At 41.2% G+C, this 25,762-nt stretch overlaps 3 long non-coding RNA genes across 4 annotated transcripts in view; 1 reads left to right on the forward strand and 2 right to left on the reverse strand.

Moving 5' to 3' along the window:
• LOC309642227 overlaps positions 1-25,762 on the forward strand; it is a 159,741-nt gene that overhangs the window by 93,355 nt on the left and 40,624 nt on the right. The window lies entirely within an intron of this gene.
• Positions 4,806-6,010, reverse strand: LOC309642236. Its single transcript, XR_014253068.1, has 3 exons — positions 5,712-6,010; positions 5,429-5,502; positions 4,806-5,333 (listed from the first exon to the last, which is right to left on the reverse strand). It is a non-coding gene; the product is annotated as an uncharacterized lncRNA (long non-coding RNA).
• LOC309642234 lies at positions 12,093-23,471 on the reverse strand. Its single transcript, XR_014253066.1, has 3 exons — positions 23,345-23,471; positions 19,453-19,574; positions 12,093-13,068 (listed from the first exon to the last, which is right to left on the reverse strand). It is a non-coding gene; the product is annotated as an uncharacterized lncRNA (long non-coding RNA).

Genomic DNA, 25,762 nt, shown 5'->3' on the forward strand with positions numbered 1-25,762 from the left:
ATGGGGAGAGAGCTGGGTGCTCACACATACCTGTGATGTGGAGACAGCTGGGGTCTCTTACATACCTGTGATGCGGAGAGAGCTGGTGGATGTAACATACCTGTGATGTGGAGACAGCTCGGGGCTGTCACATAGCTGTGATGGGGAGAGAGTTGGGGGCTGTCAGGCACCTGTGATGCTGAGACACGTGTGGGCTGTCACATTCCTGTGATGGGGAGACAGCTGGGGGCTGTCACTCACCTGTGATGGGGAGAGAGCTGGGAGCTTTCACACACCTGTGACGGGGAGAGAGATGGGGACTGTCAAACACCTGTGATGGGGTGAGAGCTGGCAGCTGTCACATACCTGGGATGCGCAGATAGCTTGTGGCTATCACATACCTGTGATAGCGAGACAGCTGGGGGCTGTCACATACATGTGATGGTTAGAGAGTTGGGGGCTGTCAGGCATCTGTAATGCGGAGACAGCTGGGAGCTGTCACATAACTGAGATGGGAAGATTGCTGGGTGCTTCACACACCTGTGAAGGGTAGAGAGCTGCGGGCTGTCACTCACCTGTGATGGGTAGAGAGCTCGGGGCTGTCACACATCTGTGATGGGGGGAGAACTGGGGGCTGTCACATACCTGTTATGGGGACAGAGTTGGGGGCTCTCACTCACCTGTGATGGGGAGAGAGCTGGGGGCTTCACACACCTGTGATGTGTAGAGAGCTGGGGGCTGTCACTTACCTGTGTTGGGGAGAGAGCTGGGGTCTCTCACACACCTGTGATGGGTAGTGAGCTGGGGGCTGTCACTTAACTGTGATGGGTAGAGAGATGGGGACAGTCAAGCACCTCTGATGGGGAGAGGGCTGGGGGCTGTCACATACCTTTGATGTGGAGACTACTGGTGGCTGTCACATGCCTGTGATGTGGAGACAACTGGGGGCTCTCACATACCTGTGATGGGGAGAGAGTTGGGGACTGTCACTCACCTGTGATTGGGAGAGAGCTGGGGGCCTCACCCACCTGTGATGAGTAGAGAGCTGGGGGCTGTCACTCACCTGTCATGGGGAGAGAGCTGGCGGCTGTCACACACCTCTGATGGGGAGACAGATGGGGACCGTCAAACACCTTTGATGGGGAGAGAGCTGGGGGCTGTCACATACCTTTGATGCCGAAACTACTGGTGGCTGTCACATTCCTGTGCTGCACAGACAGCTGCTGGCTGTCACATACCTGTAATGCGGAGACAGCTGGGGGCTATCATATACCTGTGATGGGGAGAGAGTTCGGGGCTGTCGGGCACCTGTGATGCGCAGGCAGCTGGGGGTTGTCATATACTTGAGATGGGGAGAGAGCTGGGGGCTGTCACTCACCTGTGATGGGGGTTCAGATGGGGAATGTCACATACCTGTAATAGCCATAGCAGTCTTGAGGGAAAAAAACGGAGCTGGAGGAATCAGACTCCGTGACTTCAGACTATACTACAAAGCTACAGTAATCAAGACAATATGGTTCTGCCACAAAAACAGAAACATAGATCAATGGAACAAGATAGAAAGCCCAGAGATAAACCCACGCACCTATGGTCAACTAATCTATGACAAAGGAGGCAAAGATATACAATGGAGAAAAGACAGTCTCTTCAATAAGTGGTGCTGGGAAAACTGGACAGCTACATGTAAAAGAATGAAATTAGAATACTCCCTAACACCATACACAAAAATAAACTCCAAATGGATTCGAGACCTAAATTTGAGAATGGACACTATAAAACTCTTAGAGGAAAATATAGGAAGAACTCTCTTTGACATAAATCACAGCAAGATCTTTTTTGATCCACCTCCTAGAGTAATGGAAATAAAAACAAAAATAAACAAATGGGACCTAATGAAACTTCAAAGCTTTTGCACAGCAAAGGAAACCATAAACAAGACGAAAAGACAACCCTCAGAATGGGAGAAAATATTTGCAAACGAATCAACGGACAAAGGATTAATCTCCAAAATATATAAACAGCTCATTCAGCTCAATATTAAAGAAACAAACACCCCAATCCAAAAATGGGTAGAAGACCTAAATAGACATTTCTCCAAGGAAGACATACAGACGGCCACGAAGCACATGAAAAGATGCTCAACATCACTAATTATTAGAGAAATGCAAATCAAAACTACAATGAGGTATCACCTCACTCCTGTTAGAATGGGCATCATCAGAAAATCTACAAACAACAAATGCTGGAGAGGGTGTGGAGAAAAGGGAACCCTCTTGCACTGTTGGTGGGAATGTAAATTGATACAGCCACTATGGAGGATAGTATGGAGGTTCCTTAAAAAACTAAAAATAGAATTACCATATGACCCAGCAATCCCACTACTGGGCATATACCCAGAGAAAACCGTAATTCAAAAAGACACATGCACCCGAATGTTCACTGCAACACTATTTACAATAGCCAGGTCATGGAAGCAACCTAAATGCCCATCAACAGACGAATGGATAAAGAAGTTGTGGTACATATATACAATGGAATATTACTCAGCCATAAAAAGGAAAGAAATTGGGTCATTGGTTGAGACGTGGATGGATCTAGAGACTGTCATACAGAGTGAAGTAAGTCAGAAAGAGAAAAACAAATATCATATATTAACGCATGTATGTGGAACCTAGAAAAATGGTACAGATGAGCCGGTTTGCAGGGCAGAAGTTGAGACATAGATGTAGAGAACGGACATATGGACACCAAGGGGGGAAAACTGCAGTGGGGTGGGGATGGTGGTGTGCTGAATTGGGCGATTGGGATTGACATGTATACACTGATGTGTATAAAATTGATGCCTAATAAGAACCTGCAGTATAAACAAACAAACAAACAAAACAACTAATACTAAACTTTCATTGGGTTATTTGTATGGAAATATGTTAATATAAATGTTTCAGACATTACATGAAATTTCTAAAAATCTTATATGTTCTGGTATAATGTTATAAGTCATAATCCTAGTTATTACTTTAAAATGTATATCTCAGAAATAACTAATTTTCTTGTCAACTGCATTATTATGAACTTTCATCAGATCTTTAACTGTGGTCATTTTTTTTTTTAATTTTTATTTATTATTTATTTATTATGTTTATTTTTGGCTGTGTTGGGTCTTCGTTTCTGTGTGAGGGCTTTCTCCAGTTGCGGCGAGCGGGGGAGCACTCTTCATCGCGGTGCGCGGGCCTCTCACTATCGCGGCCTCTCTTGTTGCGGAGCAGAGGCTCCAGACGCTCAGGCTCAGTAGTTGTGGCTCACGGGCCCAGTTGCTCCGCGGCATGTGGGATCTTCCCAGACCAGGGCTCGAACCCGTGTCCCCTTCATTGGCAGGCAGATTCTCAACCACTGCGCCACCAGGGAAGCCCGTGTGGTCATTTTTAAGTCTTTTGTCATTTACAGACAGTTCTGGGTGTACTCTGATGCTTTTGCAAATATGTTCCTATAAAAGGGTTTCATCTTCAAGAAATTCATGGAAAAGACTCTGACAAGTACAGGTTTCTGGTAACTGACTGTACAGCTGAACTGAATGAATAAGCATTTTCAGAACTCTAATGAAAAACTGATGAACTCATAAAAGTGCTAACAAAAGATCAAGATGAAAAAAAAAATTAATTACATGGGACTGAGTGAACTGATGAGGATGAGTATAATTTTTGTGACTTTCTGTCTGAATTAAAAAAAAAAATCCCACAAGGACTCAGAGGCAAAGAATATACAAATCAATTTTCACTGCAAAGTAAAGGAGCTGTTACAGTGGACGATTACTGGACTGAATGTCAATATTATGACATAGTATGAGTGTGTTTCATGTTTGGTAATTGTAATCATTGTTGCTTTTGTTGTGGTCATCCATGTACGATGCTTGGTGTCAGTCTATTTATCTCTTGTAAAAATAAAATACAGTGTGTGTGTGTGGAAAAAAAAACTGAGGTGTAATTGGCATATAACATTTTACTAGTTTCAGGTGTACACATATTGATTCGATATTTGTATATATTTTGAGATGATCACCACAATAAGTCTGATAACCTCCGTCAACATACATAGTTACAATTTTTTTGTTCTTGTGATGGGACCTATTTCAAATGCTTTACGTGTACTGGCTTATTTAATTCTCACAACAGCCCTCTAAGGCGGGTTAAATGAGTTAATATTTACAAAATGAGTCAACACTTTATGAGCGCTCACTCAATAAATAAATGAATTAATAACTAAGTGAATGCATAAAGAAAATGCCATTTTAATCCTCCTTTTATAGACCAGAAAGCTAAAGGACTCAGCTGCGGTCCCTTGGGCAGTAATAGGTGGAGCTGGGATCTTTTCCTTGATCATCTAATTCCTCTGCTCTCCTGTAACATTGCTGAAGCAGGACCTTGATGCCAGAAGCCCAGCCTTTGGGATTCAACAGCTTGGCTGGTGAGAGAGCTGCCTCATAGCCACAGTCTGTGTGATGGTTTGTTCTTTCCTTTGTGACAAATGGCCCTGAAACTCAGCCATATTTGTGAATCCAGGATTGGTGATGGTTAAACTTCTACTGTACCACATGGTGTTCTATGTCTATATACCTGGTCTCTGACTCTCAGTTTTCTCATTTATAAAATGGAGATGATTATGCTTATCTTGCAGTGAAGTGTTGTAAACAGTAGAGATAACATAATAATGGGACTGCATTAGGCTCAGAAAACAGTTGTTATTGATGCTGTTTTTATTATGGAACACCTAAGCTGATTATTTGCCAAATATAGTGGCTCTTCACTTTGGGGGGAAAGGTTTTTAAGAATTTTATGAAAGGTATGGATTTAATGTACCTATATATGTACATAATATTTTGGATATAATTTCATAGTAGGGATGCCAGATAAAATATGCCCAGGATGCCCAGTTGAATTTGAATTTCAGAGAAACAGTAAATCCTTTTTTTTTTTTTTTTAGTATAAGTATATCCCAAATATTGCATGGGTCATATTTATACTAAGAAATTTTTCATTGTCTCATCTGAAATTCGAATTTAATGAGGCATCTCATGGTTTTAATTTGCCAAATCTGGCAGCCCTATTTCATAGACTGAGAAGTGATAAAGGCTATCATGAGCCTGTCCTCAGGGAAACACACATGCACGTGCACACAGACACATGTACATACTCACGTGTGCACCCACACCCACACCCACAGAATTTTGCATACGTTTCAGGGAGTCCTGTTCTGATGGATTCTTACTCACCAGGAGTCTTGGTCTCATTGGGAATCAGACATCGCACAAAGTGAGGATGAGTGCTCCTTAAATTGGCCATCAATTTGTTTAAATTTTCCTGAGACACAAACCAGAAGAAGCACATTAACCTTAGCAAACGCCGTTGCACTGGGCAGAAATACAACCGAATGTGGAAGTTGCCAAAAAACAAACCCTGAACACAGCGGACACGGTCTGGAAAGAGGAGCCCTTCTTCTTCCCGCCCTTCTTGCTCACCCCGGCATCGCCTGGAGACAGACACAAGAGGATGTGTCCAGTGAGTCCTGAGGACACAGTGGTGGCCTTTCCTACCCACCTGCCCCACCAGTTTTATTGAGATGTAAGTGACATATAACACTGTATATGTTTAAGGTGTACAACATAATGATTTGATATATGTATATATTGCAAAATGATCACAGCATTAGGTCTACTTAACATCTATCCCTTCACTTACAGTTTCTTTTTCTTGTGATGAGATTTTTTTTTTTTTATGGCTGTGTTGGGTCTTCGTTTCTGTGCGAGGGCTTTCTCTAGTTGCGGCAAGTGGGGGCCACTCTTCATCGCGGCACGTGGGTCTCTCATTATCGCGGCCTCTCTTGTTGTGGAGCACAGGCTCCAGACACGCAGACTCAGGAGTTGTGGCTCACGGGCCCAGTTGCTCCGCGGCATGTGGGATCCTCCCAGACCAGGGCTCGAACCCGTGTCCCCTGCATTGGCAGGCAGACTCTCAACCACTGCGCCACCAGGGAAGCCCTTGTGATGAGAGCTTTTAAGCTCTACTCTCTTAGCAACTTTCAAATATACAACACAGTGTAATTAACTACAGTTACCATGCTGTACTTAACAACCACGGAACTTATTTATGTCATAATTGGAAGTTTGTACCTTTTAACCCCTTTCACCCAGTTCTTCCACCTCTCACCCGCCACCTCTGGCAACCACAGATCTGATCTCTGTTGCTATGAGTTTGGTTTTTTAAGATTCCACATATACGTGAGATTATACAGGATCTGTCTTTCTGTGTCTGACTTATTTCACATAGCATAACGCCCTCAAGGTCCACTGTTGCCAATGGCAAGGTTTCATTCTTTTCTATGGCTGAATAATATTCCATTATATATGACCTTTTCTTTATCCATTTATCCATCAGTGGACACTTACATCGTTTCCATGTCTTGGCTATTCTAAATAATGCCACAATGAACGTGGGAGTATCTCTTTGAGATAGTAATTTCATTTCCTTTGGGTATGTACCCAGAAGTGGAATTGCTGGATCATATGGTAGTTCTATTTTTAATTTTTAAAGGAATCTCTATACTGTTTTCTGTAGTGGCTGCACAAATTTACATCTCCACTAACAGTGCACCGTTTTGTCAGTGGTGGCCTTTCTAAACCGCTTCCTCCAAACCCTGAAGTGAAAGTTTGGTTTTCTTTTGACATAGGAGAGCTGAGGTTTTTTGGTTTGTTCATTTCCGTATCCTGATTCTTAAAATTCCTCTAAACTACTCAGATTTGGGAACACTGATTTTTATCACTGTGGGAACGGAGTGGGGTAGGATATGGGTGGCATTTAACTGGGAGTATAATTTAGACTCTCTGTATCCAAGGAGAATCTTTTCCTTTAGACATCAGACATGAAATCCAAATGAATAGTTGGCAAGATTGAGATGTTCCTCTTGGTGAGTGTTGATAATTCCTAGTAGAAAGTTCAGATAGCCCAGTGAAAAGTAATGACTTGAACATAAAGTACTGCCACACTTGTTTAGCCAATTACAGGCAACAAGGTGATAGGAGACATTATGGCCTAGTGCAATGGTTCCAAACTTTAACATGCACCAGAATTACCTGGAGAGCTTGTTAAAACACAGATTTCTGGGCCTCACCCCCAGAGCTTCTGATTCAGTAGGTATGTGATGGGGCCTCAGAATATGCATTTCTAGCAAGTTCTTAGGCAATGCTGGTGGTGCATTCATCAGCTGATGGTGAATTCATCATTGTGGTCCAGGGACCACACTCTGAGAACTGCTGGTGTAGGGCCTTCTGACTTCAAGAGTGGTCCTTGAACACGTTGCATCAGCATCACCGAGGAGTTGTTAGACATTCAGAATCTCAGAACCACCCCGCATTACAAAACCAGAATCTGCACTTTAACAAGATCTCCAGGTGATTTCTAGGCATAGTAGAGTTGAGAAGTACTGGGCTTAAGGCAGGGGTCTCCAAACTTTAGTTATGTGTAGCAGTGTTGGGGTGTGACAAACAGTGTTTAATTAAATACCTGCTTTAGAACTCACTGCTTAGCGTGTGTGTGTGTGTGTGCATGTGCGTGTATGGTGTGTTTATGTATCTTTCTGCCTCTCTCTCTCTGTCCACCCTCCCGCTCATACTCCCCGTCACTTCTTTCCAAACCATCCCCTTTCACAGACCTTCTCTTTATGTGTTTTCCTTGCTTAGAAGCTAGAAAATTTGGCTTAAAGTCCCGGCACTGAACTTGGTCAAACCACTTAACTTCTTTGGGCCACTAATTTCACTTAAAATGAAGAAGCAAGCCTAGCTCATTTCTAAGGCCCCTGCAGGTTGTGTGACTTTTCTGGTTCCTTTTCCTCATCTGCATTTGCTTTTCCTGTTCCCTCTGGACCTCTTCCCGTATCCTTCCTGACCCTCTACTTCTTTTCCCCACAACTCTTCCCCTTCTCCCTTTCTTTCTCTGCTTTTTCTTTTCCATACATTCTTCTGTAAGTGACCATAAAATGGAGTTCAATTACACACATGTATCCCCATATCTCTCTTAAGAAATAGGTCATATGTTTTGAATAAAGCCTTTTATGTTTCCTATTAAAAGTGGGAAAATTGAACATTTTATGGTTGTCTCTTGGAACTTCCCCCGCCCTCAATCTTACACTTTATGAAATTACTCTTCATTGGTAACTGACTGTTGTTTCAATATCCCTCCTTGAGATTCTGGGGGGATCTAGTCCTACAGAAAGAGGAGCAACTGCTTCCCTCTGGATCTTATTCAGGATAAGTTGCATTTCGATGTTTCTTTGGCCAGCGGCTCTGCTGAACCATCTGTGTGCTCGTGGTTAAGTTTTCATAGTTAAGAGATTGGAACTCAATATAGCACCGCAAAGAGGACCTCTGGCTTGCAGGTTTCATGCGGTTTAAATTTTCTCAGTTACTGCCTGGTGGAGAGGAAGAATTCATCCATATTGTTTTCTCATCTGTGAAGATAGTCCCTACTTTTGTGGCTTAAGTGAGTTTTACGACAGCAGCAGTTCTCAAGCTTTGTTTTCTCAGAACCCCTTCACACTTCTAAAAACCATTGAGAACCCAGTGAGTTTGGTTTATGCAGGTCATATCTACCAATATTTATGGTATTAGAAGTCAAAATTGAGAAAATCTAATTCATTTAAAGTTCCTATCAAATTCATTGCATGTTAACATTAATGACATATTTTTATGAAAATGACTATATTTTCCAAAACAAAAAAATTAGTGGCAAGAGTACCATTGTTTTTCATTTTTGCAACTCACTTTAATGTCTGCTGAGTAGAAGATGGATGGATTTTCATGCCTGCTTCTGTATTCTGTCTGTTGCTGTATGGTTTTTGTTTTTTGTTTTTTGGTTAAAGTAGATATAGAAAATCTTTCACAGATATATAATTTCGAAAAGGAAAGAGTATTTTAATTACCCTTTCAAATAATTGCGGATATTCTTTTTAGATACTATACCAAAACTTGACACGTGGTAGTTTCTGTGGTAGTTCCTTAAAGGCTAGTTGCAATGTGGAATCTGAAACCATATCAACAAACATTATGATCTGTTGGTCTGTGTTGAACTTTGAATGAAACTTTTACCCATGTGTAAACATCATACATTGATCATTTGGAAAATATTGTTCACTGAATTATACAGAACTTCCAAATATTGGCATGTTTCATTATACAGTATAAAAATCACAATCATTAATATCAGTACTGATCTCATTAGAAAATTCAAATATTAGGACGTTGTCAAGCTAATGATAGTAGATACAAGTCTTCCAAAGTTTTAATTTTTGCTTGAAAACTCAACTATATCATTAGTAAAAAATACTGTCAGTAGTTCTCCTTGAAAGGATAAACACACTTCACTGCTTTTTGAGAAACTGTGTGCCCGATATATAAGTCTGAGAAACAATAGTTTGTCCTCTAGTCATTCTTTCAAGTAAAAATGGTGCTTCATGAATCAAGTGGCTGGTTCATCTTGCAACTCAGACAATTGCACATGTGTTTTTCCTTGAGACAAATGTCAAAGTCCAGTGTGCAAAAGGAGTGCTTTTCATGAACTTCCTGTTTGATCATGTAGAATATTACAAAGATGTGGATAAAATTGAGATGTAATCAAATTAATACTCTCCACTGCTGCAAATTTTAGGTCATTTTTCAATGAAGCTGGCTTTTTAAAAAAATTATTTATTTATTTATTTATATTTATTTTTGGCTGCGTTGGGTCTTTGTTGCTGCGTGCAGGCTTTCTCTAGTTGCGGCGAGCGCTACTCTTCGTTGTGGTGCGCAGGCTTCTAATTGCGGTGGCTTCTCTTGTTGCGGAGCATGGGCTCTAGGCACGCGGGCTTCGGTAGTTGTGGCACACGGGCTCAGTGGTTGTGGCTCACGGGCTTAGTTGCTCCGCAGCATGTGGGATCTTCCCGGACCAGGGCTCGAACCCGTGTCCCCTGCATTGGCAGGCAGATTCTTAGCCACTGTGCCGCCAGGGAAGTCCTGAAGCTGGCTTTTTAAATTAAAAAAAATTCTTTTTCACTGTCAGTGTATGGCTGTGAAGAATACTATGACTATTAGTACAGCTTGGTGCCATGTCTTGATTTGTAATAAAGTGTCAGATCGTCTATCCATCCTTGCTTTTGCATCATTAAGTCAACACAGTGAAGAAAGCACATGGCATCTGGGTATTATGAAAATTGTTTTCACCTCATGTACCTCTTGAAAAGTTCTTAGGAATCTCCAAGGATCCATGGGCCACAGTTTGAGAATGGTTGCACTATAGTGTGAGGGAATCTCATCAGGCTACAAGTTTATGATCTGATGTCATTTAGCTTGACTTAGTGTTCAGCCTGCTACCCAAAGTGTTGAAAGTTGATCCACATCAAAATCATCTGCAACAGAATCTCTGTGGTTGGGACTGAGGAAACTGAATTGTTCTCAAGGGCCTCAAACACAGTGATGTTTGGGAGCATTATTTTGCTTTTATAAAGCCACTCTTTCCAAAACCATGGCATAGTCCCAATGGTCAAATACAAAATGATTTTAGGCAACTATTTCTTAATTTTAATAGTTATATTAAAGTCTATTACCTTATTTTAGCAAAATGTAAGATGCCATCGATTGTAAGATAACCTATTTTGTGTCCCACTAATAAAGGAAAACACCCTGCTAATTACAGTACTCCTTTCATTGATTATAAGATGAATCCCAAGTTTAGAGATAATATTTTGTGAAAATGTGAAGAAAGTTAGAATAAAGTAGAATAATATGTGCTAACGACTTAGAGACAGTGAAATATCTGTTTATAGTAGTGATATAAAGCAGTGTTTCTCAAACTTTGGTGGGCATAGGAATCCAACTGGGAATCTTGTTGAAATAGATATTCTGATTCAGCAGAGCTGGAGTAGAGTTTGAGATTCTGAATATCTAAATGTCTCAGCTGATGCTGAGATAGACGGTCCAGACTTTCATAGCAAGCATATAGGGTAACTTTGAAAAACACATCTAAGAAGAAAAAGGAATCAAGGTAAATCAAAATATTAAGTGAATTAGCAGTACTGGTCTTAAATGGGTATTGCAAAATTTGTGATAGTAGTATAAGAATGAAGTCTGAAGTTGGGGAAAGACTACAATGACTCATGGTCAAACTATACCTTTAGGTCTCTTAGAAAAACAAGACTTTCCGTCTGGGATTCAAGTCACTGCGTGTGTTGAGGTGAAGATTTTTCTTCTTCCACCCACAGCTCTAACCATGACTCAGAATCCACTATCTCCTACTTTTACTGCCTAGATGATGCATGAGTTGTCTCAGCGATATTCTTGCAAATGTGTTGTCCAGCCTACTCAAATGCCTTCAAGATGACTTTTTTCCCTTTTGAAAATTTTGGAAAATCATTTGGGGTAGTTTCTGCAGGCCAAAGATACTTCTTGCTTTAAACTGAAATCTGGCTCTCTTTGACTTCAGGATGTTTGATCCTCCTTTCGGCTCTTGGTAACAACAGAAAGAGTTCAAACCTTCTCCCCACAAGACAACTCTTCACCCACTTGATGGCTTCTCTGGGTTCTCCTTGGCTTTTTTTTTTTTTTTTTTTTTTTTAATGTGGACCATTTTTCAAGTGTTTATTGAATTTGTTACAGTATTGCTTCTGTTTTATGTTTTGGTTTTTTGGCTGCAAGGCATGTAGGATCTTAGCTCCCAGACCAGGGATTGAGCCTGGAAGGCGAAGTCTTAACCACTGGACCTCCAGGGAAGTCCCTCCTTAGCTTTCTCTTTTCCAGGCTAAGTAGCCCCAGTGCTGTCTTCATCTGTTTCTTCCGTGATGTGCTTCTAAATCTCCTTTACCATCACAGTGAGCTCACTCCTGTTAATCTCTTAAGTGTGACATCCAGACCACATGTTGTCCTCCATCAGCATGTGCCCTCACCTCTCCTGACCTAGGTGTCATGCCCTCTGGCAGCCTCCTCACACCGATGGCTCACCACTCACTGTCAAGCAAAGCCCCTCAACGCAAGCTGTGTGCGTCCGGTTGCTAAGTCAGATCTTGTCCCCATATTTATACAACTGTACTCTGGGACCCAGGGCTAAAACCATGTATTCTTGGCTGATAAAACTTTCCCTTGTTATGTCTCATCCAACTCTCTTGGCATGACTCATGGTGTCCCTGGAAACTCTACCCCCAGAAAGTCCCCTAATTATCTGCTTCTTGGTTTTGAGAGCTTGACCTGCTTCCAGCCCTACACAGCTGTGTCCCTCCAACCATCCCCTCTGTTCCTGTCTTTAGGGGTCTTCCAATGGGGATGGCCATCCCAGTCTCCCTGACCTCCAGCACCACCTTCTGAGTGCTCCCCAACCCCTCTTACTGATGTCAGTGTGCTATGACACTGCTCTCAACTTTCAGCCCTCTCCTGGGAACTTCTCAGCTACTGCATCTTGTCAGCAATGGTGTGGTCATGACTTAATTATACTTTGGTTTCCTTGGTCCTAATTCATCTAGAATTACTTCCAATAAACACAAATCTTGAGGTGGGGGAGTAATTTTTTTTTTATTACTACAGTGGACATAGGTTTGAATCCATTTCTCCTTATTCTCTCAGCATCATTTGTGAGTAAAGACACAGCTGAGGGGATTCATGGGTGCGGCCTCTGCTCAAAAAACAGCAAAGTTAGACTTGTGTGAAGACTGAATCTTGAGCCTATGAACATCATGTTTGGGGCCAACCTAAGTATATTGACCTGGAGCTTGTGTGTCAAAGTTCTGCAGTGTGTTTTATTCCTGTTAGTGTGATGAGCAAATTTGGGAAGACCTGCTTCCGTAGCTGCATATTTTGTAATCTGCCTTTAGAAATACTTAAGTAATGGATTTTAATTTCATCAGTTTCAGATTCCTGTGAGTGTGGCAAGAATGAGAATGTGTAAAACACTGTTTGCTAATTTCAATTATTGTATTCCCAATCAAGATGAAAGTGACTCTTACCTTCTTGGTTTCCAAAGCAATGGTTAGTGTCCTTCAGGAATGAAGTGGCTTCTGAGAGAGTGATTCCAGAAATCAAAACTAAACAAAACAAAGAACAAATGAACTATGAAGAGTTTAAATAAATCTAGAAATTGTACTTTTCTAAGTTTAGCTACATTTAAATAGTACACAGTGGATGGTGTGGGATGGAAATACATTTTCCATTTTTCCCTTCGGTTAGGTCATCATTCTTTAAATAATTGGGTAATTACAGCACTGATTAACAATTTTTTTGAGTATCTTCTGTGTGTGCAAAGTACCATGTCAGCTCCTTAAGGGGGTATAAAAAAGGATAAAGACAGTCTCTACCCTAAAGGAATGCAAAATTTAGGAACAGTTAAGAGAAATGCTCAAATAAATCTTTGAACAAGGAAGAATAATGCAAATTCTGTAAGCGTCTAAATGAAGTGTTATGGGGACTTAGAGAGATGATGCTTCTGGCTGAGGGTAAGGGGCCGTGAGGGGTCAAAAAAGAAAGGAAGGAGGGAGGGGAATGATCCGGATTGTAACTTGGATGCTTTTAGACCAGAAGTTGAATTCTTTGGCAATGAGAGAGAAGTTGTGAATTATGGGCAAGACTTCTTTAAGAGGTCTAGGAAGGGCACTCTCTTAAATATCCTATATTCTCTTGGAGAAGATGAAGGTAGGGTAGCTGATAACTTATTTGGGACTAAGGCATCTCAGTCCAGAAGTTTATAACCTACATGAAGATCTCAGGATACCATAAGAGTCTGAATAATTTTCAATATCAAATTTAACTTAAACTTCCCATCTACCACACAGTACTTTCATGGAACCTGGGGAACATGTCGTGAAATACCATTTAGGCAGGAAGAGACATTTCAACACTTGCTTTCCTACTTTGGTCACGTACTCTTGGTCTCTTCCTTTTATGAGTCTCTAATAATCTCCAGCTATATCCTAAAATTCTCACAACTTTCTCAGGAAAAGATTAAATGATTAAGTATCATATTCTGAATCCTTGGTTCAAACGAAATCACACTTGGAGGCAGAACCTCGGTTTTCTAATGCCAGCTCTGTAAAGTAGCTGGTGTAATTTCCTTGAGCTTTGGTTTCCTTCTGTAAATGAGACAGATGGACCAGAAAATCCCCAAGATTTCTCTTAACCCTGTGAATGTATGACAGAAGGTATTCTGGTGAAGATGGTGGCCAGAAATCAAAGCATCGCAAGCTCCTAAAGCTATAGAATCCCTCTGAGGGATGCTCCTGCAGTGTCAGACATGACCCAGCCCAAAGTCCACAAGGCATGCCATGCATGAGCAGTCTGGAAACTGGTCATTAATAAGCAAACTAGGATGCATTCTGAGATGGATAAAATGCATGGGAGAATTTCTTCCCGCAATCATCTCCCAGAAATCCTGACATAAGAAAAAAATTTACATAACCAACCACAAAAATTTCAAATAATACTTCAAGGCAATCACAGAAGAGATATCACAAATTAGCATGTTTATTTGTTAACTGCAATTATAATACTGACCTAAACAATTAGAGGGGTAAGTACGTATTATATTCAGCTTTATATCCTGCAGGTTAGTTTTTTTTTTGGTGTCATAATTGCTTATATTCTTGTCTTTTTACTCTTTGTAGAAGCTTCTTGAAAGGCCTCGCCATCTTGTCTCCCATATTGCCCTTAACACAGTTCCTTACGCTTAGTAGGCCCTCAGCAAAGGCTGCTGTGTTGCCTTCTCTCCTCTCCAGGTAACCTGATCAGGTATAATCACAGCTACATGGAGCAAAAAAGCGGGCACTTGTGAGCACTTACCTTGCGATGCTGTGGTCGAAGCAGTTTCGAAAGTGTGGCCCCCCAGCTCCCTTTATACTCCCAAATGCGCAAGCCCAGCACTCTAACGTGGCTGTATTGGGGGATCACCATTTACTGCTTAGATGTAAATGCATCGTAGCCCTGATCTTTCATTCTTGTTAAGTTACTTGGATAAATGACCAGCGGAGGCTGTATAATGCCAAGTCAGCTGCGTAGGGATTTTGACGTTGGACACAGATCTTTGAGACTTAGAGAGTCCTAGAGGCCGAGCAGAACTGGGGCAGAGTGTGCTAAGAAGGTCAGTGAAGGGCAGAGCCACAGGGTGAATTGTCAAGCGATGGATGATCAGTAGCATGGATACTAAGTACGTCTCCTTTACCCAGCATCGTAAACATGAGGTGGTGTGCGCCTCTTCTCAGAAATCTCCGGAAAACATAAGATTGGCCATTTAACACATCAATTCTTTTTTTTTTAACATTATTTTTTAATTGAAGTATATTTGATTTACAATGTTGTGTTAGTTTCAGGTGTACAGCAAAGAGATTCATGTATACACACACACACACACACACACACACACACACACATATATCTATATATTCTTTTTCAGATTCATTTCCCTTATAGGTTATTACAAAATACTGAGTATATAGTTCCCTGTGCTATACAGTAGGTCCTTGTTGTTTTTCTATTTTATATATAGTAGTGTGTATGTGTTAATCCCAAACTCCTAATTTATCCCCCACCTCCCTTTCCCCTTAGGTAACCATAAATTTGTTTTCTATATATGTAGATCTACTTCTGTTTTGTAAATAAGTTCATTTCTATCATTTTTTTTTTTAGATTCCACATATAAGTGATATCGTATATTTGTCTTTGTCTGGCTTACTTCACTTAGTGTGATAATCTCTAGGTCCATCTAACCCATCTATTCTTATCCATTAATTTATTTTGTTAAAAAATCCATTGTAGATGGAAAACTTTCTAAAATGTATTATATATTATCTTGATTTATTTAATCTAGTATCTTGAATAGACTTCAACTTTTCCTTGATCACTCAGGGGCCTGGGAGGTGATGTAATAAAGTTGTCAGGGATATTATAGTTTCTTCGTGGATTTTACCCTGCACTAATTGTTCCTAGGTTGCAATGAATTTTTGTGTCACCTTTCTAGTTTTTATATCTACACCTTCACGGCAAGGTACCCAGCTGTATTCTGTCTGTGGTTAGTGTGTTTGCCTCTGTGAGCCCAATCTTCCTTTTTCTAATCTGCTATAGAATGAGAAACAGATGAGCAAGCTAAAGGAAAAAACAAACAAAAAAGGAGGAGTCATAAGTTCCATGGGAAGTTCTAGAAGTTCTAATGGAAATACATGGTCTTTGTGACAACTCTTATGGTTGCTCAGGGTTGTTTTTTGGCTGAAACATAAGTAATGTTTGACTATGTAGGAATTACCATACATTTTAGAAGTTAGAGCCATTTATAGCAATACAGTCTGACTTGTTTATGTTGTATATGATCAATGTGTACTGAATTATACTCAATATTTTGTAATAACCTATAATGGAATATAATCTGAAAACAATATAACTGAGTCACTTTTCCGTACACCTGAAACTAACACAATATTGTAAATCAACTATACTTTAATTAAAAAGAAAAAAGGATTCTCTAGTCTTCCAGTGGGTAGTCTCATATAGGTGAGGCATTTCCAAGGACAGTTTGCATTAGTCAAAATGAAATTGTGGACAAAGGAGAAACAGATAGGAATAGGACTTCCACGTAGCATTTTCCAAAGTAGATTTGACAGAATGCTGATTCTGAGAGAAACTGTGAAATAAAAGGTCCCGTGGCTAAATGAGTTCAGGAAATGTGGCCAACTCTATTCCCTGTTGTTGGAGATTCACCATAAATACTAGCATGTTAAGGGGCCTGAGAAGCCTTTCAGTAAAAAAATATGAAGAACTTTTTTGTACCTGGTGATCTGATGTTAGAACACCATCTTACTCCCTGTTTGAGAAAACAAGAGGAGAAGGCTGAAGGCTGCAATCCACAGAGAACTTGTCTCATTTTTACTACCATTTGGCCCAGAAGAAAGCAACGGAAAGTGATCAGGCATAAACACAGCTGCTTTTATCCAAGGGACAGTCTTTTGTATGTAACAGATGCTCAGTAGATTTTGTTCCTGTGTATAAATGAATAAGGACGATTCATGGGGAATCTGTGTTGAAAGAGGGCTGAAGTGATAAGGCAGAAAAGAATGGAATCAGACTCAGTCTCACTTAATAGTAATAGTTTATATTTATTAAGAACTCACTACGTGCCAGGCTTTATCCATATTGGCTCACTTAAGCATCATAATAGTTTTGTGGGGTAGGTGCTAACATCATTCCCATTTTATGGCTGAAGAAATTTGGGCCACTGAGAGTTTAAATAAACTGCCTAAGGCCACACAACTAGTAAGTGGCAGAAATGGGATTCAAATCCTCTCTTGCTCTAGAGCCAATGCCTATAACCTTTCACTTTGCAAGCCCATCACTTTTGAGTGCTGGCAATGGGGAAAGGAGATATGAAATAGGGACATTGCTCCAAAGGAGGAGATAATGGACATGGGAAGAGAGTACATAGACACGAAAAGATAAATTACTTTTCCAAGGTTAAGTGCCAAGATGAGTGAGATGCACAGTGGACTAGATGTATGGACAAGGTATTTAAAACCCGTAAGGTATGTTGTATATGTAAAATATTCTCAGAATTGTTATTAATGATAATGATACTGCTTTGGAGGAGAGAAGAGATCTGAAGGGGATGGTGACTGTGGAGATAATAATAATAATAAATAATAATAATAATAATGCTTTTTGTAGTTCTTTCCAGTTTACATAGCACTTTTGTATATTTTATTATGTTTATTTTTCTCTGTAAGCCTTAGGGGGTTATACTGTTTATATTCTTATTATTCCCATTGTCCATATGGGGAACTGAGGCCTAAGGGAGTTAAGTGATTGACCAAAAGGCCCCACAGCTAGTAGGCAATGGAGCCAGAATTGGAATCCCAGGTTGATGATTCCAAAGCCTCACCTTTTCCTCTATCCTCTACTCTCTCTTAAAGGAGGCAGATTTTAAGAGTACAGGGAGGAGGTTCCAGGCTTAGGGAACATAGGGATTGTGGTTAGAAACAAGACTTCCCAGGGTGTGTTTCAGGAAGGTGGAATGGGCAAGCCTGGATGGAAGGGTTGGGGGTAACACGGAGGTGAGGCTGGAGAAGTGGGCTGGGCTTGTCTGTGATGGGCTCCCAATGCCCATGGAAGGAGTCAGGACATTATTCTGAGATCATTGGGGAACCTTTCAAGGTTTTAAGCAGAAAAGTGAACGTGTGTTTGTGTGTGTGTGTAGACACACACATATATCTGAAGATTAGTATAGAACTGACGGTAGGATATAATGGAGACGGAGAACCTGAGGTCCTAGAACCACTTAGCAACTATTTAGAAAATCTTGGTGTACAACTTGCCAAGATGATTATACAGGCTCTGATATGATTTATGGGAGTAGGTGGGCAGTTAGAATTAACCCCTGGATGACCCTATAAATTCAGATGTGTGTTAAAATTCTCCATAGCACCAGAGGGCTGGCTTTCCCAGTGATTGTCCCCTGGTATCTCCGGGTCCATCCCGTAGGTTCAAAAAGAGTATTGTGTGGGCTTGAAGTTGTCTGCCTCACTGTCCCGTTTAGGCCTGGCAAAAAGAGAACCCCAGGAGGTGAAAGGAATATGTTTCTCTCATTTAAGACCTCTCTGATCTCTAGACTTATTATTATTATTTTTAACATTTATTTATTTATTTAGGCTGCTCCAGGTCTTAGTTGCGGCATGTGAGATCTTCGTTGTGGCATGTGAGATCTTCATTGTGGCATGCGGGATCTTTAGTTGTGTCATGCACGTGGGATCTAGCTCCCCGACCAGGGATCGAACCCGGGCCCCCTGCATTGGGAGCGTGGAGTGTTACCCACTGGACAACTGGGAAGTCCTCTAGACTTATTTTTCGAGGCCCTATCCCACATTAATATATTACAATCCTCTCAACATAATATTAAACATGCAAGTGATATCTATTTGCATTGAATATAAAAATAATCATGGTGTAAAATGAAGAGGGCCTTGATTAAGCAGTACAGAAATGAGATGTAAAAGGAAAGAGAAAACCCAAGGAATACCCTGAAGGCAGGATCCACAAGACTTTGATGATGCTGAGTTTGAGGAGGAAAAAGGAATCAGAGGATCCTAACTTTCATCCAGCCCTCATTGCAGCCTAGAAATCTAGGGGCATGATACCTGCCCAGGAGAAAGAGTGAAGGGGGGGGAATAGGAATTTCGATTTTGGACAGATTGAGATTGAGATGATGGTGATATCCAGCTAAGTAGGTAGAGATAAGGATTCAAAGTTTACATACAGGAGACATTAAGACTGAAGATGTAGGTCTGTGAGTATGAGGGTGTCACCTGTATGCAGTTGATAGTTGAACTTATTAAGGAAGCTGGATTCTCAGAGAAAGGCTGCATGTTGAGGAGGTGAGAGGCGGAAATGAAGACAAAAAGAGTGGAAAAAAAAAGGTTATTCTTCAGGTAAACAAATACCTGAGTGAGATCTTGCTGGAGTCAAAAGAGCCACGTGGATCCATATTTTACTTCTGTCATTTACTGCCATAAATGGCAAGTCCCATCACCTCTCTTCGCAGCTGTGATGTTTTCTCCTTCCACTGCAAAATCAGAAACATAATTCTGTTTCTGCCCAAGTCATGAGGATAGTGTGGGGATCAAAGGAGATACTGTCAAGATGTGTCTGTCTCCGCAGGCAGTCTCTTTCCAGCCAGTGCCAAACAGTATGCTTCAATCTGTATCAACCTTGGCACAGACCTTGGCAAATAATCCACTAGCACAAAAAACATAAGTGAGCAATGCAGGCTTTACTGAAGATTTTGTAGAGCAGACTAGAAGAGGATTATATTACATCCCCGAAAGTATTCAGTTTCCATCAGCAATGACTTCCACGAAGTCCATTTTCCGTCACACTGATGCAGGTGGTTGATTTCCTTTCTTCCCCTGAGTTGTCTGCCCGACCCCTATGGGTACTCAGTTGTTCCTGTGTTACATGGGGCCGTTTAGCTCTGCCATTGACCTGCATGCCTACTCATCTGGTTACTCAACAAAATAAAAGTCCTCAAGTAAAGAACACCACTTTTATCCTTAGCAAGTTAGGTGATCACCTATTTTTACTCACATATTCCCTTTGGGAGCTTCATCTTTATCCCACCACTATGCCCTGTAGTCCCCAGGTCACACCCCACACCATCATTCCATCTCCCCCAACCCTGAGAGGAGTTCTGTCTATGAGGGTTTTCTCCAGTCTTGTTACAAAATCATTTTGTCAACTCTAAAGTGATGGGAACTTCATTATTAGTGTCAGAAGAAGTCAAGGGAGGTGGTATCTTCGAGAGGGTGGTATTTTCAAGAGAGAGGATATAGTAAACAGCTCTACAGAGAAGATGGAGTAAAGGAGGACCATGAAAAGGGCATTGGGTCAGTCAGAGAGGTGATCCTGACATTAATGTCAGCAGGATGGTGGGGGTGGAAGCTTTGAAGGCAAGGATTAAGGAGTGAGCAGGTGTTAAGGAGGAGGAAAAAGGTTTCCTGATTTCCCTGGGAGCAAATCTCTCCACCAATCACTATATAAGGCGCATTCAGAGGAAATGCAGATTTGGATGGAGAAAGCAGCAGCAGGGCCAAATAGAGAGGCCCAGGAAACAAGTGTAATCAAGTTCATTCCGCAGAGGGCTACTTGAGAAGAAAGGGCAGTTAATTGTGCTGATAGGAGGATCATCCCTTACCTGTTACAACTATCTAAGAGCTATGTAACAGATGAAATTTCCAAAAGCAGCAAGAAGTTCCCCAACCAGAAACAGAAATTTCTGGGCAAAAGTCACAGGACAGGTATATTAGTGAATGATACAAATTTATATTTAATTGCCTAATTAAAAATATTGAGTGAGAATATTAGATCCAGAACTAGAGGGGAACCTTGAATATTACCTAATCTAACCCTGATGTTACAGAATCAGAAACTGAGGTTCTGGACAGGTTACCTAATTAATGCTAATTAATTAGACAGACCCCCTTCCCATTCTACTCTCAGATCCATGAGCACTAGTTCAGAACTCTTTCAAGTGCAATACAAAAACTTCCATACTGCTGGCATTTCTACACTACAGTTTTGCAAAGCAAAAAGTTGATGGGGGATTATCCAGAGAAATATTTAAACTGATTTTCCTTCAATCAGTGAGGACATAGATTTATCAGTTTTACAGGTTGGAAAACTGAGGCTTGGCAAGATTAAGTGACTAGTCATACAGCTAGTAAGTGGCAGAATGGGAGCTAGAACAAGTCTGGTTTGAATCCAAGTCCAGTTTGTGTTTTCACTACAAGACAGCTGTTTCTGGCTTTGCAAGATCCTGTTAAGACACTAACGCTCTCAGAATTATACATGCTTCTCAGAATTACACGCAAACGAGGCATACTTCTTTGAAAATATCATGGAGAGAGTGTGTGCATGCCCTGGGAACATTGTGTTCAGAGAAGAAATTCTACCAGTTAGGTCTGTCCAGTAAACTGGCGACTTTCTTATCTGGCCTCATAATCTTGACTGATGCCTGTGAGACTTAGGGTCTATGTCATTTGCCCTTTTTTGTCTAGTAGTTGTATTTTTTTGGTTGGTTTCCTCAGTGCTTAAAGCCTCATTAGAACTAAGAAATGCGTGATCAATTACTTTTAATTTCAACTGTTGGGATATGAAACAACATAGCCTAAAAAAAAAAAAAAAGATTTTATGCCCTTGGCTAGGCATAGCCCAAATGCATATTTACATTGTTAAGAGCTGCATGATAATGTAGTGACTAAGAGTGGACTTTGAGAGTCAGAATACTGAGGTTCAAATCCTGACTTCACTATTTAAACTATTTGAATTTGCGCAACTTATTCTACTTTTCTGAGCCTCAGTTTCTTCATCTGTAAAATGTAAAAAAAAAAATAAAAAATAAAAATAACAATAAAAGTTAGCGCCTAATAACAATACCTAACTCATGGGGTTCTTGTGACAACCGAGTTAATAAATGCATGATAGGCTACTTTTTCAAAGTGACATGGACTGGGTAAGGCCATGTCAACAGCAGAGCCTGAGACTTAGAAGCCAGGACCTTTCTCTAGAGAATGTACCAACCATTGCCTGTGCCAGAGGGCTCTGGAAGCCAGGACAGCATCTTCTATGTTGTTCTTTCATCTCTTTTTTGTGGCTGTTTGGTAAGGCCCATCAGCTGACCACAGCCTCACTACTGGCCATCCAGCCCTCCCATTCTACCCACTACATATAGCCAATTTCCTCTCCAGATGGCCCAGAACACTCTTAAGTCACCGCCACCCCCCACCCCCTCATTCCACACACTCACAACAATAAAATAAGACGAGGAAGATGGAGCCTAGATACCTCAGAGCAGGGTGACCAACCTTCCTAATTTGCTTGGAATTGAAGAGATTCCTGAGACTTCAGTTTTAAAATCAGGACAATCCTGGGCAAACCCAGATAAATTTATCACCCTACCCAAAAGGTGGTTGGGGGTATGATGGCAAAATCCTCAAACTTGACCAAGATGGGGCTAGATGGAACCAGCTTGAGATCTCTCACAAAACCAGGATGGTGATGAAATTCACATATGGGATTGCTAATTTTGAAGCTGTAATGCACAGAGCCGGTAACAGGGAGCATGCACGTATTCAATTGTTTATTCATCAAACATTCATTGAGGGCTTACTACAAGCTGGGAAGATTTTAAGCACTAGGGAACAGAACAGGCAAAGTCTCTGCCCTCATGGAAACTCTATTCTAGTGTGTGTGTATGTGGGGACAGACAACAAACAAACAGATATCAAATGTCAATGAGTGATAAATTCTCTGAAGGAAAGGAAAATTAGGATAAGGAAACAGTGGCTGTGTGGGTTTGAAATGGATCAATCAGGATAAGTTTCTCTAAAGAGATGGTATTTGAGCACTTAGAGGAAGAGCAAGCCAGGGGAATATCAACGGGGCACAGTATTCCAGGCAGAGGAAACAAATGCAAAGGCTCTGGGAGGGGAACTTGCCTGCACAGGAACAGAATAAAGGCCAGTAGGGCAGGGATGAAAGGAGCCAGGGATACAGTAGCAAGGAATGAAGTGGCAGAAGTGGCTAGGGACCAGATGCTTAGAGCCTTGCAAACTAAGGTAAGGATTTAGGGTTTTAAATGCCAGCTGTTATTATAAAGGTAACGGTATTCTTCCATATTCTCTGCTGAGCGTTGGCTCTGTAATCTGCTGTTTTTCTACTCAGCTTTGCTTCACTCTGTCAAACAAAAAGTTTAGCTGCTCTTCATTTAACAAATGGCTTATAAAGACACCGTTCCAGGCATTGGGGATTAGAAGTTGGTTCTCTCAAACAGCTTACCATCTAGTTCGGGGAGGGTGGGTGGATCACAGTATTGAAAACACGTGAAAAAAATCAGCAGCCGTGGACTACCAAGGAAACAGCCGGTAACTACCGAGAAGAAAGGCGGTTTCAATTTCCCAGAGAGGTGAGGAGTTGCTTCCGGTGCGCCCCATGGCATCATGGGAGGGGTGCGTCCCGGGGCATCATGGGAGGAGTGCGCCACCGGGGAAGGAAAGGCTGGAAGTGATTCCGCCAGGGTTGGGACCAGCCTGGAGACGCTGATTGGCCCTGGCCGGTGAGTGTATGTTTGGAGTTTGTGAGAGAGGCAGGCGTTTCTCGTCAGCTCCGCGATTCCAGAGCTTAACTGTGCGTGTGGTGGGAGGGTGTGAAGCCGGAAGTGGCGAGGGAATTCGAACCCCCGGCTCTTGACGTGACTGGGCCGCAAGGAAATTTCTGAAAAGTCTCAAGTCGCCAAATTCCATTTGAAGTTTTTCAGTACGTTTGTAGGCGTTTTATGACTTTGCATATACATGTACTTATGTAATATATAGGGCTAAATCCATTTTTGGGTACTAAAAACTCTGGGTATCAATAGAATTATTTTTCAGAATATACCGGAAAAAAATATGATTCTGTTGCTCCAAAGATACCACCTTTCCCATCCATCCGCTTAACAACATTTTTCATACTTTGAGGGCTCCCCCTGTGTTGTACCTCAGTTTCCCCGAGAGAGAGCCATAAGCCATTGTTTCTGTGAGGAGCTGAGAAAATAGCCCGCCCTCTTGGGAAGGTCAGGCTACTATAATATAAGAAAAGCCCTGTTTTGGGTGTTTTCCCCAAGGGGAATGTTTTTCTCCTTCATCAGCGAAGAGGCTTTCTTTTTCTCTCGTGGGCTCCGGAAGCAGCATCTTGGTGGCGCTTGGAGGCAGGAGGGAGGAATCAGGCTGGTAAATTCCATCCTTAAGGAAGTAAGGTTCTTTGCATCTGCCCACAGCTGATTATTCAGCCTCCCACTTAGGAAAATGGGACCGACTAAATCCGCAGTGAAGGTGCCTGGGGACACTGGTGTCAATGTAACATGTGCCCAAACCTCTGTCACAGCCAGGAGGCAGAATTTAAGTTTGCTCACCGACAGCTGCTGTGTTAGCCCTGGAATGGTAATGCTTATGGAAAACTTGGCTGAAAGGCAACAGCTTTTAGTAGTTGTGCTAATGGTCTCATCCATCAAATGACCCTCTCCTCTGCACCTTTCTCTTGTCAGTTATACCCATGTCTTTGATGAGAATTAGGTATGAAGTCCTCTTAAGAAGCATATTCCTTTTAGTTATTGTATTTAAAAAATACGAGCCTTTAAAAAAATTTCCAAAGTGAGGTACACATTGTAGAAAGATTGAAAAACATAATCAAACATACTGAAGGAAAAATTTAAATCACTCCTAAGATTTTAGCATAGAAGTAATCTATGCCGGAATTTGGATTAAGTCCTTTTACACTTTTTTTTATGTTTGTAAACACATACACAGTTTTGTTTTTTTTTTAAACACGTGCTTTAAACAAATACACAATTAGGGTATCAGCCTGTAAGCATGGTTTTGTATTCTGCCTTTGCAACTTAACAGATTATGGGAAATTTTACCATGATATTAACTCTTCTTCTACATCATGATTTTTAATAGTTACATATCGTTCCATCCTATGACTGTACTCAGTTTTCTATTTTGGGGCACTTAGGGTGCACTAATTTTTTTTTCTTTTAAATATTCCTGTAAACATATGTGTGCATATGTTTATGCATATCTTGACGATATTTATAGAATAGACTTTCTGGGCAAAGGGTATGACTGTTTTAAGGTTTGCAGTAGTACAATGCCTGTTATTAGAGTCTCCACAGTAGTGATGTGGCATAAGAAAACAATAAGTATTCTCTAATGATCGTTACGGAGCCCAAGCTCATATTGCTTGCCGCACAACAGGTCAACAAATCGAGAGACGAGTGGTTGGGGCAAGGAATAGTGACTTTATTCGGAAAGCCAGCAGACCGAGAAGATGGTGGGCTAGGGTCCTCAGGTAAGATGGGCTAGAACCATCTTCCCCGAGGTAGAATTCAGGCTTTTTTTATACTAAAAGGGGAGGGAGTGTTGTTAGCTGTTGCAAACTTGGTGTCGGAATCCGCTGTTCTTGTAGCTGTCCACTTAGGTCAGGTCATGGTGTTCCTGTAAACCTCCAACAAGACAAACGTTATTCTCTGTTCTGCAACTTTTTATCTCTCTATGAATGGAAAAGTGTTACACCTGTAAAGGCCAGAGCCTTGAGAATTGGCTATCCTGTATATTTTAGGCTATAGGCAACATTAAGTTGTAGCAAAAACAAAGTACAAAGGTTAAAGTAAAAGAAACAGATCTGATGTGGAGTCAGTTTTGTTATTCCCTAGTACAT

Source organism: Balaenoptera physalus, assembly GCF_965194825.1.
Source record: "Balaenoptera physalus genome assembly, chromosome: 14".
NCBI classification, from domain to species: Eukaryota; Metazoa; Chordata; class Mammalia; order Artiodactyla; family Balaenopteridae; genus Balaenoptera; species Balaenoptera physalus.